The following is a 14,816-nucleotide window of genomic DNA, read 5'->3' as shown; positions in this document are numbered from 1 at the left end:
TGTGCGTTATTCTAATTAATACCTAATATTTGCATAATTAATAAAGACATTACATAGTTATTTTGTTGTCACTTCATGGTAGAGACTTCATATTGGAGATATATAGGTTGTTTGAGGACAGGTGAATACAATGAAATACATCTTATGTCAAGACTCAGGTATATGCAATAATGGGAATACAAGGGACCCAACCCTCCTTGTCTGAAACAAGTTCAACTATCTTATTACCATGTAATTACGTTAATATTGATACTATGAATGGAGTTATGTATCAAACTCGTGTACTTATATAATTCTGAAACTGCATTTTGTGATTTATACCAATCAACTTCTAAAATGTCATGTAAACCCGTTTTTTTGGGGGGGGGGGGGGCGAAATCCCTAAAGGGGGGCAAGGTAGGGGGCAAAATCACTAGCCGGGGAGGGCGAGATCGCTGTCACACCGGTACAGAAAATTCAGGTCCAGGTTCGGTTCAGGTCCAGAGGATCAGGTCCAGGTACGGACCTGAACCTGGACCTGATTCAGTATCTGAAAACTTGTGAATTAACTATACATCAATTTTTACTACAAAGAAACCTGTTTGGGGGAGAGCTCGGCTCACACTGGCGTTTTAAAATCCTACAAGGCTTAGCTTCCTCTGTGCGAGTGACTGTAAAACATTGTAGAAATGATTATAACGTTTTTTTCTACTTCGCTCTTGTTATTTTCTTCGACCAGTAAGCGCCAAAACGTGTGAATGCCTGCTCAAGTACTATGTTTATATTCTAATATCTTCAACATCCGGTCCACCGGATTTTTTCAGGTCCGTTTTTTTCGGACCGGTCCAATAAGAAAAAAATGGTTTTGTACCGGCACACTGTACCGGTACCCACCCCTATCCTGGAATATTAGTTTTGTTAGAAAAAGAGAATTTTCTTCATCTTGGGTCATCGCTGATCACAGTCCTCTCGCCTGTGGTAGGTGTCAATGTCGCCCTTGGGAAGCCAGCGTTCCAAACAAGCGTTTTAGATTGGCGGGGGGCTGCCAGTCATGCTGTAGATGGGAACATTGATGCCAATTTCCACCATGGTTCCTGTACACATACTGCAAATAACCCGACAGAGAATAATCCCACATGGTGGGTGGATCTCGGTCAATCGTATATGGTTGATAGGTACGTAAATATACATTTTTTAAAACCTTTGTTTATTCATAAAAGCTCAAATCGGCCAGCAGACCGTTTTTCATAGTCATGAGGGATGTACAGATAGCAATTCATATCAGACATTTATTGTAGTAAATATATGATAAGACATACGAATTAAGCCTTACAGAAACGCGCACACACAAACAAACGCATACAAACCTGTATTGCCTCTGCACAAGGACTACTGTTTTTGGTGGTCCCTCGGGCTATTTTTTCAATTGAACCAAGCAATAAATTGTCTATAACTGCCAACATGTTTACTGTGATGACCATTTCTTAAAATCTGTTGAGTGCTCACTATAGACGGGTTTAACTAATTATGTGTGTATGCGTGCTTGTGTGTACCTAGCGATTATTATGTGTATACATATTTCCTGATTTGTGTCAATCTAGTTAATGAGCTATTCAGTACTTTGAAATATGATAGTGACTGTGGATCTATCAAAGTACAAGTAGTATGAGTTTTTTTACAAGAACGTTCATCCGAACATATAATGTGTATGAAACAAGTGCCATTTCTCTGTCCCCAATATGTACAGTATCGTCATATTCAACCGCTATCAGATATGTTGTGCGGAACGAATCAACCCCTTCAACATCCACATCGGGGATTCCGACCAGATCAGCTCGAATCCCAAATGTGGTGGTGACCATCAAATAGACGTGAACCATCCGTCCATTGTCGTCTCATGTAGAGGAATGCGGGGACGCTATGTGGGCGTCCGTCTTCCAGGGTCCTCAAGAATACTCAACCTGTGCGAAGTACAAGTATTTTCTGGTAGGCCTTTACTACATCTAGTTTATGTGGTTATGGCATAGGGTATAGAGCTTGTATATCAACGAAGCAGACAGGTGTTGGTGTTGACCACGTGCACGATGTTGGTGTCCTTGATTTGCCGTTTGATGTTCCGTTTTACTTTAGGGCTGCTTTAGACTGGCAACTGTTACATAGCCATCCAACTGAACAGAGGACTTATATAAACGCAAATTAATTTAGAAATAGACTCCAGTACACTGGTATTACATCTTATTGACCAGAAATTTGGTACACAGGTGCCTTGCACGTGTCTACAGGACGTCATCAATATTTTTTGCATCACATAAAATAACTTATTTTCATATAGGTTAATATTTTCAATATTTTTACTAAAATGTATAGTTAAGGTTTCTGTGCCGTGGTATGAATGCCAAATTACTTTAACATTGGGGTATTTTGGCATATGCCCATAGGACTTCATTCATAATTTTGTCATACATAAATTTTCCTATGTTGAGTGGGATTGTTTTGGATGGTCTATTTCTGCCGAAAATAGTTTCATCAGGTTGGTAGAATATAGGATGAAGGAGAATTCTTTTTATACAACCAGCAGGCACTTATTACATTGCTTACGCTTCGATGTCTCCCAGACACCTTCGTCAAGGCTTCTAACTGGAGTTCTGCTTCTCACCGCTATATGTAGCCGATGTAGGTGGCGCTTTTGTGGGGAGAAAACAATCAACGGTGGATTAAGGAGGCGATCTGGATAAGAAAGTCAACCCCAGTGATGAACCGGGACGAGGGGGAATGCAAGCTTAGCTACGTTTGGGTTTTGGATTACACAGTTTCGCGGGCGTTCATGGGCCGTAGTAAATCATCGCTCTAACCCCCGATTCGGTACTTTTCATGGAGATATGAGGTCTCCGAACCCTTCTTTAATATGTGACTAATTCATGAACAACTCAGTGTATACTGGTCTACATAATAAAACAAAACACACACAGCCAAATAAATGTTCCAAGAGTAACTACGCATTTTGCCGAATGCAGTACAGTCATTAAAACCTCATTTATCCATCTGGAGAAATATAAGACAATGAGTGGAGAAGAAGTCGTAAAATCCCCCCAGCAACTGCTTAGCACCATGTAACATCTATTATCATAATACCGGCACGTTTACTACGATTTCTCTAGCCATACTGATTTGACAAATTGTCAACGCATCATTTTCTCCAGTTACATGTTGCTGTTATAGGTTAACCTTGCCACTTCTTCTGTGTGACTTTTCTGCCACTCTTGTCCTTCTAAAAGCGTAAATATCGTAATTGTAACACGCCGAGAAATTACACGGCGAACGGGCGCGTGGTTGGGAGGGGGGAGAAAATACCGGCCGCAAGAAACATGGCACAATCAACTGTCGCTATGTACCTTTATACATCCTCTGATGTTCCTTCCCTTTCTGTTAGTAAATGCATAAAACATAAACCTGCATGAGCATACAAAATGTCTTGAGAAAACGGACGTATACTGTCACGAATTTTCATTTAACTTGTGTCCGTCACAACCGCTATGACGTAACACTTAACTGCTAGCGTAGATATAAAAATGGCGGAAAATGGCTGCGTACGTTCAATTTTGCCCATTCAGTCGTAGATCCGGGCTATTATGCAACGGTTCTCCACACTTTTACATGAGTTGTAGGTCACCAACAGAACTTCAAGATTGCTGTTGAATCATGTTCGTCTTGTGCCGTGAGCATGTGTAATTATGATCTACAAATCTGGCAATGAATGTGACAGTGTGTTCGTCCCACGACGAGCTGCCAGTCCCGAAAAAGATACTGAAAACTGTTGGCCTTGTTGTCTTCGAATGCATTGTTATCAATGCTTTGTAAATGATGTATTGGATACCTAGATGTCTGAAGTGTGCATACCTCAGAAATAACTATTGTTGCCTGTGTAGATCTCTTTAAATTCCATTATTTTTGCTCTGCCGGTATAAGTCTTACTGCCAATAGTATGCCAATGCATGTTAACGCTATAACTGTACTATGAATACTTCATGGGCCAGTTGGTAACGTAACACAGGCATAGAAACACACCGAAGAATCGGTTACGAAATATAAATATGTTTAAAGAAGTTTATTTGCAAGTTCGTGCCCGAGGGCCAATTGCAAGTAGAAGGTATAAACAAAGTAGATATACAAGTGACAATGAACAGTCATGAACAATGTTCTACTCTAATACTACTGTTGGCTATTTCTAAACAGGTTGGGTTTGACTTCTTTTTTGGAAGCAGAGGGAGACGAAAAGCCCCACCTTTTCTAAAATTTGTGGGTTCTGCGATTTCAAGAGAAAAGTGGCTTTCTGTTCGTCTGTCAATGTGGGGAAGTTGGGATAAGTCTTTGTGGCTTCTCTAAAGAGTGATTTCGGTTTCCTTGAATGAACATTTGTAAATGAATTGTGTTCCGTCTCCCACTGCTTTAGATGTACAGTATTTACAAATTCTTTTACACACTGGTAATCCCTTATATATATCTCCCTCTTTCTACTTCAAGAGGATAAGCGCTAATTCTGACTTTGCTTATTGCGGAGCGCAGCTCGAAATCAACTAGTTCTAACAACATATATACTTTCGGATTAATTTTAAATTTGTTCAATAAGATAAACTGGCGTACAACCCGTACTGGATAAATACAATTTCATTTGAGCCATTTTTCTTGAAAATACGGTTAACCTACAGGTTACATTTCAAGGATATTCCAAAGCATATTATTTTGCATATTATCACCATTCCAAAGCATATTATTTTGCATATTATCACCCATATTATTAACCATATTATGAGGCATATGATTTTTCTTCCAGCCTGTCATCCCATTCCGCTTGGAATGCAAACTGGCGCCATACCCGACAGCAACATCACAGCATCCTCCTCTTATTCCTCTTCTCCATCCTACCATGGGCGCTTGAACGGGGTTAGAGGGTATGGTGCCTGGGTAGCCTTTAACAAAGCCGTCGGACAATGGTTGCAGGTATGTATATCATTTGATAGAGTAAGAAATCCTGTGACGCTTATCATATTTTCCCTCCTACTTTACGTTGAATGTCGCCTACTTCGTTTTCTGTCATTTTTGACACGCCTCAGGGGCGAGCCCGTTCTTTTTTAGCGATTCCTCAGCGGCGAGTCTAATGGAATAACAGTGTGTGCGAGAAGTTTGACAAAAAAAGGAAAAAAAATACTGAGAGGGAAACATTCTGCATTTCTCGAATATGTTGGCTTTCTATTTTGAAAAGGAACCGCTTTCTATCCACCACAACATCCATGGTGACGCCTTTTCTGTACTCGAAAACCAATTTCATGTTAGGGCACGTTTAAGATATAGCAACTTTGGAAATACAACAGAAGAATTTGACACCGTATGAACTCCTTTGCTGTTCTAAGCCAAATATTACCTTCTTTCTATTCATTAGTATTTCAGTTCTTCCTGTTCAGTCGCCTTATTTTAGCTATCAGCTTGTGCTGCTACGTGTTGTCAGCTATATCTGCTCCGTTACTTTATAACAAAGAGATCTTCTGAATAGGTGGATTTGGGACGGATGAAGCACATCGCAGGTCCCATCATTCAGGGTCGTCATAGGTCCATCAATGGGGTACAGTTTGTGACGTCATACAAACTCCAGTACAGTGCAGACCGGGACCAGTTGGACGACATATGTCGGCAGCAATGGCTCAGACGAGGTAACATAGATACAAGCATATCTTTTGATATGATCTTTGCCTCTGCACTACAATCTATACACGTATCTGTTGGTTGGTAATATCTCTTTTAAATGCCGAAGCAGCTCCTCTGTCTCGTTCTAATCGCCGTCTTTCAAAGGTAGTCTCTATTCATCAAGTTGATTTGCTTCAAATTGCCATTTGTTTACAGGCATGATAAACGTGATTAGCTCAGGAATGGCTCAATCATTACTGTTTGTCTTTGATGGAATGGCAAAGTATGGACGTCGGGACGTTGTCGGGTTGTTGATAATAAAATCTAAAGAATTGATAATCTGAATTATCCGCTTTGCAGGTTTTTCCAGGCAACACAGATGAGAACACACATGTGACGAACCTACTGGACAACCTGATCTTTGCTCAGTATGTTCGGTTCCTGCCGCAAACGTGGTATCGTGGCATGAGCATGAGAGTGGAGATTCTAGGCTGCAGCACTAACAGTAAGATTTTTTTGTTGTTTTATTGGTTAGACTTTGATTAATTCATGCTTTAGTTTTCTTAGATGACTAGAATCAGAAGCCTATGATTGACATATGGTCTTCCTAAGACCTACCCACATACCAAGTATCAGCACTAGTCATCCAGAGGTTCCAAAGCTATGCTGACCACAAATATTCGGAAAAACAAACATACAAACATACATACACAAAAACTATAGCTTTATTCATGAAGGTAATCACTGTACCACACAATACAATATCAACTAAGGTATTCTAGAGTTAGCGTCTGGACACACACACACACACACACACACACACACACGCACGTACAGAAACACACACACACACACACACACACACACACACACACACACCAAAAACTTCCCCTCTTGGCAAAGGCGATACATTGTCGTCCAGGTTGATACCTTTTTTTAGCAACTACATACTTGATACTACATGTAAATCGTATTTTGGACTTGTGAATACATCATGATTTGGGCTAAGTTTGAGGCTATGTAAATGTCAACGTTATTTCTACTCAATTATTGGGATAAGTAACCTTGTATAGTGTCCGCAAAACAATGCATGCTAGTTATTTCGATGTCACAAGCTTGTTTCTTATATTCATATTTTGCACTATCGCACTTCCAAGCCGGGATGAGCATAATTTGTATTCCGCGATATACACTTTCATTTCCATTTTCTCATACATGTCGGCAGAGGGTCGGCTTGGAAATGTGACCTTAGCATTACGTGGGTCGTAAAACTGACCTTAACATCTTTTTCTTGTCATGTCTTGCCCAGTCTGTAGTATTCCTCTGGGAATGGAAACTGGTGCCATACCTGATGACAGCATCACTGCATCTTCATCCATGAGAGCGTGGTACGGGCCTTACCGCGGGCGGTTAAACGGAGTAGATGCTGGAGGATCCTGGGTATCCAAATACAACAACATCAGACAGTGGTTACAGGTAGCTAGTCAAACCCTTAAATGGTGTGCTTATCTCAGCTGTTAGCGGCCCTGCTTCTGGAACTAGAGGCCATGAGTTCGATCCCGGCATTGTCTCCCAGGGCGCGGTCACAAAGGTGCGATCGTCGTACGATTGCTATCTTCGGAAAATTTGTGGGAAAAAAATGTACGTCTCCTGCTAAATTCAACTGTCTTGGTACACAAGATCTGTTTTGGATCCATGTCGGTGGTTGGTTCTGTCACGGCTTGCTTGAAAATCCTACGACGTACGACGACCGCGCCCTCACACGGAATACAAGCCATCAGGAACTTACGAATCTGGTTGTATATATCATTTCCTGTCGGTGGCTATTTACTGTCAATAAATTCATCAGGTTCTTTGGGATTTAGAGGTTATTTTAAGCGAACCTTGAAACATTTACCTACAGACGCTTCGGTATCTCATAAGTTACTTTTAGAAACCAGGCAGGACATTGCCTTAACATGCCCCTACGTACCCAAATATAGGGCCAGAATATACTTTCGAGGTTGCAATGTTTTACTGGGATGGGGATTTCATGCACTTGCTACATTGAGTATATCTGACTGTAAAATTGGTAGCTATCAATCTGGCACAATTTCAGCGTATCCCTGCCCATAAGAGATATTTAACTTTGCGCGTCTTTTTATCTTTACATTCTATAGCAAACACAACGTTTATTGCCTTTCAGGTGGATTTAGGGGAAATGAAGCGCGTCGCGGGCACCATCATTCAGGGTCAGCCAACTGACGATCAATGGGTGACGTCATACAAACTTGAGTACAGCACAGATCGGATTACTTGGACGACACATGCTGACAGCCTTGGCTCAGAAATGGTATGTCAAAACAATACTACTCATCTTTTTCTGAATATGTAAAACTATACAGGGAAGTGACATGGATGTTGTCCTGAACATAGATGTACATATGGCCCTCAAATCCCATAAATACTAATTATGATAAAATAATCTAGTCCATTGCCTATGCCCAAGGATGGGTATATATGGCGAAACAGTCAAGTACGGAAATGGCAGTCTCAGTCATATTGTCTTTGTCAAAGCTTTCTCTTCCGAATGTGTTTTCGCTGCGCATCAGCCTAGCTACTCCTGATTTTAGGATCTACAACTGCCTTGGACATCCAGTGCATTGTGTCAATATCAAGAGACTTTAAGGCCCTCTCACCGACATTCCTCACATTTAGTATAACATGGCGTTTTGATTCATTAGTTTAGTCTACGCTACCGATGTTGGTAGCCTTGGACAAGGCGGATGGAGACTAATAGGTCATTGCTACTGATGATGATATAGAGCTGTATAAACTATACAATAGGAGTTGTAGGTACCACAATCTTAATTATTCATTTACCTTTCAGGTTTTTCCAGGTAATTGTGACAGGAACACATCTGTCACGAACCTACTGGACAACCCAGTTGATGCTCGTTTTGTGCGGTTCGCGATTCAGTCCTGGTATGGAGCAATCGCCATGAGGGTGGAGGTTGTGGGCTGTAACTCAAGTAAGTCACAACCCAGATTCTTGAACCATCTTAAATTCAAGTTTTTATATTCTTGTTTACCACACTGTAGAATGGAAAAACTCAGTGAAAACATTTTAGGGATTTAAAATGAATACACGTGATCTTTCATGAAATAGCCAAACTATTTTCCACAAGAGTCATTGTAATATGAAAGTTCATCGAGTCACTTATGAACTATGCACAAGTATTGCAAAGAAGAAATGTTTTTATTTATTTTATCCCACAGCTGCAGTTGTACCAGCCTGTCCACGTCTACTCGGGATGGAATCTGGAGCCATACCTGATGGCAGCATCACTGCATCCTCTTACTTTGGTCCTGGTGCTGAGCCTTACCGAGGGCGGTTTAACGGAGCCGTTGGAGCAGGCGCCTGGGCCGCAGAGCACGACATCATCGGGCAGTGGTTGCAGGTAAGGATGCTTATTCTTTAACATAACAATCTACTCAGTAGCTCCCTGTTGGAATTGAGACTTTTGTTGTAGATGTAGACTAAGTAGGTTGTAGATGTACCTTCACTTCAATTGATTTAAAAACCACTAAGACGTTATTCTTTTACCAATTGATTTTAAGGCTCTTTCATTTAGTTATTTATTAACTAAATTCCAGGGATCAAAATGTACAAGAAACAATATAAATATCAAAGGTAAATAATCCAGCACAGCGGTAAGAAGTAAATTTATACAACTCAAAATGAGTTAAACACTGACAACGCAGAATGATTAATTACAAAGTTAAACACATCAATAATCACATAAATTGAACACAATTAACCAAACCAATTAATTGGAAATAAAAACAAAATACTAGGTCGTTGGCACAAACGTAAAGAAATTTGGCCGACGTTTCGGTAACTTCTCAGTTTTCATCATCAAGGGAACCTGATATAACCGTGCTACTTCTTAAAGCAACATCACCATATGGTCTCAAATTATGTCGTTCAGGACGATACTTTCGAGATTTTGATATTTTGACTTGTGATTTCATGCATTTTCTCCGATGAGAAAAACATTAGCTGTCCATCAATGCGGCATGATTTCTGCGTATCTTCAAGAGGTGCTTTTCATGTTTATATGACAAAAAACCGCATTCTACCACACCAGGTGGATTTAGGGGAAGTGAAGAACGTCTCGGGCATCATCATTCAGGGTCAGCTTACTAACGACCTGTGGGTGACGTCATACAAACTACGGTACAGCACAGATCGGCTCAGTTGGACGACATATGCCGACAGCGATGGCTCGGAAATGGTAAATTCGTTTTTTTAAATTTTTGTACAGAATACAAGGAAGTGACATGAATGTTGGAATTCTAATCCCCCTGGGATTCTCATGCATTTCGATCTCTAAGGCTTCCAATATCTAATGTTGGCAATGTGAATCCCCAAATTCATCGGTCATTGACAAGCTCTTTCCGATTTCGAGCCCCTCCCTTACGTTTTGATTCATTATTTTGATCTGATTTTGTTAGCATCGGCTGAAATGAACGAAAGCCGCTACTTAGGAAGACCTGAATAAATTATTCTATGGTAAAGAAAGTGTTTCAATGCCCCAATCTAAAGTAACCGTTTATCTCTCAGGTCTTTCGAGGCAACGTCGACAGGAACACCCCAGTCACGAACCTCCTGTACAACCCAGTTGATGCCCGTTATGTCCGTTTCGTGGTCCAGTCTTGGACAAGGCACATCGCCATGAGGGTGGATATTGTGGGCTGCAACATAGGCAAGTTTCAATCAAGATGAGATGATCCTACGCATTTCTAACACCCCTGAGTTTTAATCTATCCATTTACATAGTCAAGACAGAATGCAAGGACGGGAACAGAACATTAGATAGTTGTTTTCAGCGTCACCATTCAGTTGCGTAAACAAAGCCTGGAGTTACATGCGCAGCACTTAATCCGTGTGACCGATGTGCAAGGGTTGTTAGGTCCCATTGTTGCTATTAAAACAGATGGAGAGCTGTAGATGTGTGTAGTTACGAAAATGGTGAATAGGAAATATCCTTTTCAAATCGCAATGGCAAGTTTGTCGTAACTTACTTAAACGTACAAAACTTTTCGCCGACCCCCTTGAAACGTAAACGTTTTTAATAGCATATCATATATTCTTTTACTCGGCATTACTTCCCAAAATCCTGTTCAATCACGAAGCACGTAAAGGGTAACATACCTTCCATGGGTCGTCTACTAGCCCTCTATCCTCGAGATTAAGGTCAGCACTAGCGGCAGTCATCATCATCATCATCTGTCGTCCGTGGCGAGGGGGGGGGGGGGTGAGGCGTTGCACAACATCACTCCACAGCACTCGGTCTTTAGCACTCACTAGCGGCAGTGGCTAGGACCTCATCTAACTCTATTCCCTTAAAACTGCCGTAAAATTTGAAATGCATCTTTTTTTAAAGATTGTAATACGTTGTGTTACTCGGTATCCCTACCTAGCATCCTGTTCAATCACGAAGCAAGTAGGGAGTGAAACCCCTATCGCCTGGGACCTTCCCAAGGTCACCTCCTCGCCCTTCATCTTCGAGGTCAAGGTCAACACCAGCCGCATCGACGGCTTCGTCCTAATCTACCTTTACCCGTGGGATGACGACATAACTCTGACACAGAACAATACTTCTGACACGACCAGCCCTTTAAATCAGAACGGGTATCGCATTAAGCTGAAAATTGGAGCATCGAAGCTAAGCAGACTTCTAGGCGACGAAGACCGATTTGATGTTGCACGTTATACTTCAACAGGTAGTAGTCAGCTCTCATGCTTCCACCAGGTGCCATTATACCGCCACATCAGAAAACAATGTATAGAGGCCTTGTCAAGATTATCTTGAACGATTAGTTAATAGAAGTTTTCATCGAACAGTGACTTATCAAAGGTAAGTAAGACGTACCTCCAAATTTTCGATGGCTATACAGTCCATCTTGTTCACGGAGTGACCCAGTTCTCGCGAGAGTTGCGAGAACTAGGTCATGCGAGAATTGGGTCTCTCCGTGAACAAGATGGACTGGATAGCCATCGAAAATTTGGAGGTACGTCTTACTTACCTCCGATAAGTCACTGTTCGATGAAAACTTCTATTAACTATGAACATACGTGACTAATGAATCTATTCAACGATACTTGAACGATTAAATATCTGAAGAGTATATTATTTGTTCGTTTTCTTATTTTTGCTTGTTTACCTTTTTACATATATACATGAAAACCAAATGATATTACAGAAGAAAAATGCAGGGGGAGGGGGTGGGGGTGGGGTAGAACCTTCTTGAGATTCTTCGTGAGCCTCCCTTTAGAAATATGTAAATTAATACATAACCAAAACTATGCAAAATTAACAAGTCACATGAAATATGAAATTAATAAATGAATTATGCTGAAGCTATACCATTAAGATCATCACTCTGCACACGATCAATACGTGATGTAAGTATGCCCTCAGGAATACTTATGCTACATCTCTTTAAATCGCTTTGTTGTATTTTCCCGATGTTTCAGTATTATGGCATCTGGTGGATTTGCAGTTACTGTAATTTGCTATGGCTATTTCTTAAAATCGGTTCATAACTCTGCTGTTTTGTTTTTTAAGCAGTCATTACCATATTACTGAATGTTTAGACATGACATCGGCTGAAGAGTTTCGAAGGTTCTGGATCTGCTGGTCGAAAGGTGGAAGTGTTGGTGTGGGCAGGACTGGAGAGGTGGAACCCTTCATGAGCTGGACAGATCCTCATCCTGTCACTGACATCGGTAGAGTGGGATTCAGGACTTGGAATGTACCTGGAGATTTCATGTTCAACTGTACCAAAGGTAGATAAAAATTCTAACTTCATTGATGCCCTGCCGCCTCATTAGTATCTACTCATATCATTGAATGGCATGTTGCAAGCCTAGACGGACCTATTTAAAAGCCGATGGCTAGATACAATAAGATAAACACTTGAGATACACACACAAACATATGCAAAGTAGGTATCATCAATGGAAGCTGCACGGTATTTATGTCTATCGCCAACAATGTTTAACTGATCAGTTTTTTTTTGTGTGTGCAAACTTCCGTTTCCCATCAGATGGATTTCTAGGAGCCTGTATCGACCCACCAACCCAAGCTAACACTACCGGGCCCGTGTGCGACTGTCCTTATCTGTTGGGGGAGAACTGCACCTACCCGTGTTCCCCAGGGTTTCACGTCACTTCCGGTGACGTCATAACTAGAACATGCATGGCAAACGGGTCGTGGGCAGAACTGGATCTTTTCTGCCAAGGTAGGAAGTAAAGAATTGATAAAAAAGGCAAGTTTTAAAGCATCAACTGCGGGTTTCGCTTCACCCCTCTAAATCCATGGGGGTGGGGTTGTGAATCAAGTGTCACCTACTCTTTCTGCTGAAAATGATTAAAGACATTGAAATAATGAAAGTAGCCAAAAGTCTCTATATTCTTCTATTCGCCTGTTCTCATTTCTATAGATATTGACGAGTGCTCTACTTTGAACGGCGGCTGTAGCCAGACTTGCACCAACACTGTGGGAAGTTACGACTGTTCCTGCAGTGAATGGTTTACATTAGACGGAGACAGACACAACTGTACCGGTAAGTCATCTGCTGTCCTTTTATGAATTTTCATGTTTTTTTAATATCAGTGGACTTCCTTCTCCTAAATATGATTATTGAGGTTAAAAACATTCAAATTATTATATTAATCGTAAGGTAAGCCCATCCAACTTCGGTTTTAATCTTGACATACACATGCCTGACTTGCATCATGTTTTCGGAAAGGAGAAGTCAGAAGTAGATCATCTACCAACCTTTACATGCAATGCCAATGTATATTTTGCAACATAAACTAAAAGTACGTTTCAGACACCTATTCTTGTTTTCCATACTTTGTTGTGCCCTTCTAGCATCCTGTTCATTCAAGAAGCACATAGTTCAAAGTGAACACCAGGAAAAGGGTAATTTGAAGACCACACCTTTAATCTTCGAAGTCAAGGTCAGCACCAGCGGGGAAGGTTTCTTTGTCCGTCTCGACAATCCGGAAAGAAACGGATTTCGTGTGGAGATCAACTCCGGATGGTCCAATGTCATGCGACTGGGAAGTAATCGTGGAAGGGCTGCAAGGGAGCAAACAACAGGTAATAAACGTTGCCAGAGCAACTTGATTCTGATTGACACTCCAGATATTTGAAATACTCGATATCACTTTGAATTTAAAGCTGATTTTTCATATAATCGACCTTTTAGAATGCCTCTGAAAAAGAATGTTTAGAATTCCAGCAACAGGCGATGAGAAAAATTATACGGCTATCAAATATAATAATGCTATCTCTATATAAGCTTCTAATGCACAAAGACAAAGATAATTACCTATGTATTACTAAGAACTAAAACAGGAAGGGTATGGTCTGACACTGAGCGTCTAGGCTTTCGAAACACGGTATGACGATTGTCTAAAGGGATGAGGGATCAAGCAAAAGCCATGAGGCATGGACAGAGACGGAGGGAAAGGGTAAAAAAACGTCCCAAAAACATGGTCGTCACATCTATGATGAGGCATGTGTCCAAGTATGTAGATATCACTAGTGTTGTAAGTACAGAAATCCAGTTTTGACAGGAATCCAGGCTTTCGGAAGCCATCAAGAACCCCTACCCAGGGCTATGAGGGATTGACTCGGAGAGACAGACGGAAAGACTTCAAATCATCCGGGAAAAAAATACCCTTTAGGCTGATAAGGGCATGCATCCATGTGAGCAAGCGATGTAAGAACAGGAATCTCGTTTTAAGATGTTGTTATGTGTTTATAACTTTATTTTTATTGTTTAGACATGACTTCGGCTGAAGAGTTCCGACGATTCTGGATCTGCTGGTCGAAAGGCGGAAGTGGTGGAGTGGGCAGGGCTGGAGAGGTGGAACCCTTCATGAGCTGGACACAGCCTTACGTCGGTGACATCAGCATTCTCCGCTATGGGATCTCCGGAATGAATGTTTTCGCAGAATTTATGTTCAACTGTACACAAGGTAACGGTCGTCCTTTATAATTACAGATATTGTGGCATTGCCCTCATCTGTTGTTTCTGACCATACATACTGGAGCCATCATACACATTATACTATGGTGATTACTTTCAAGTACATT

Source organism: Branchiostoma floridae, chromosome 3 (assembly GCF_000003815.2).
Source record: "Branchiostoma floridae strain S238N-H82 chromosome 3, Bfl_VNyyK, whole genome shotgun sequence".
NCBI lineage: Eukaryota > Metazoa > Chordata > Leptocardii > Amphioxiformes > Branchiostomatidae > Branchiostoma > Branchiostoma floridae.
Note: the sequence above shows the minus strand (reverse complement) of the source record.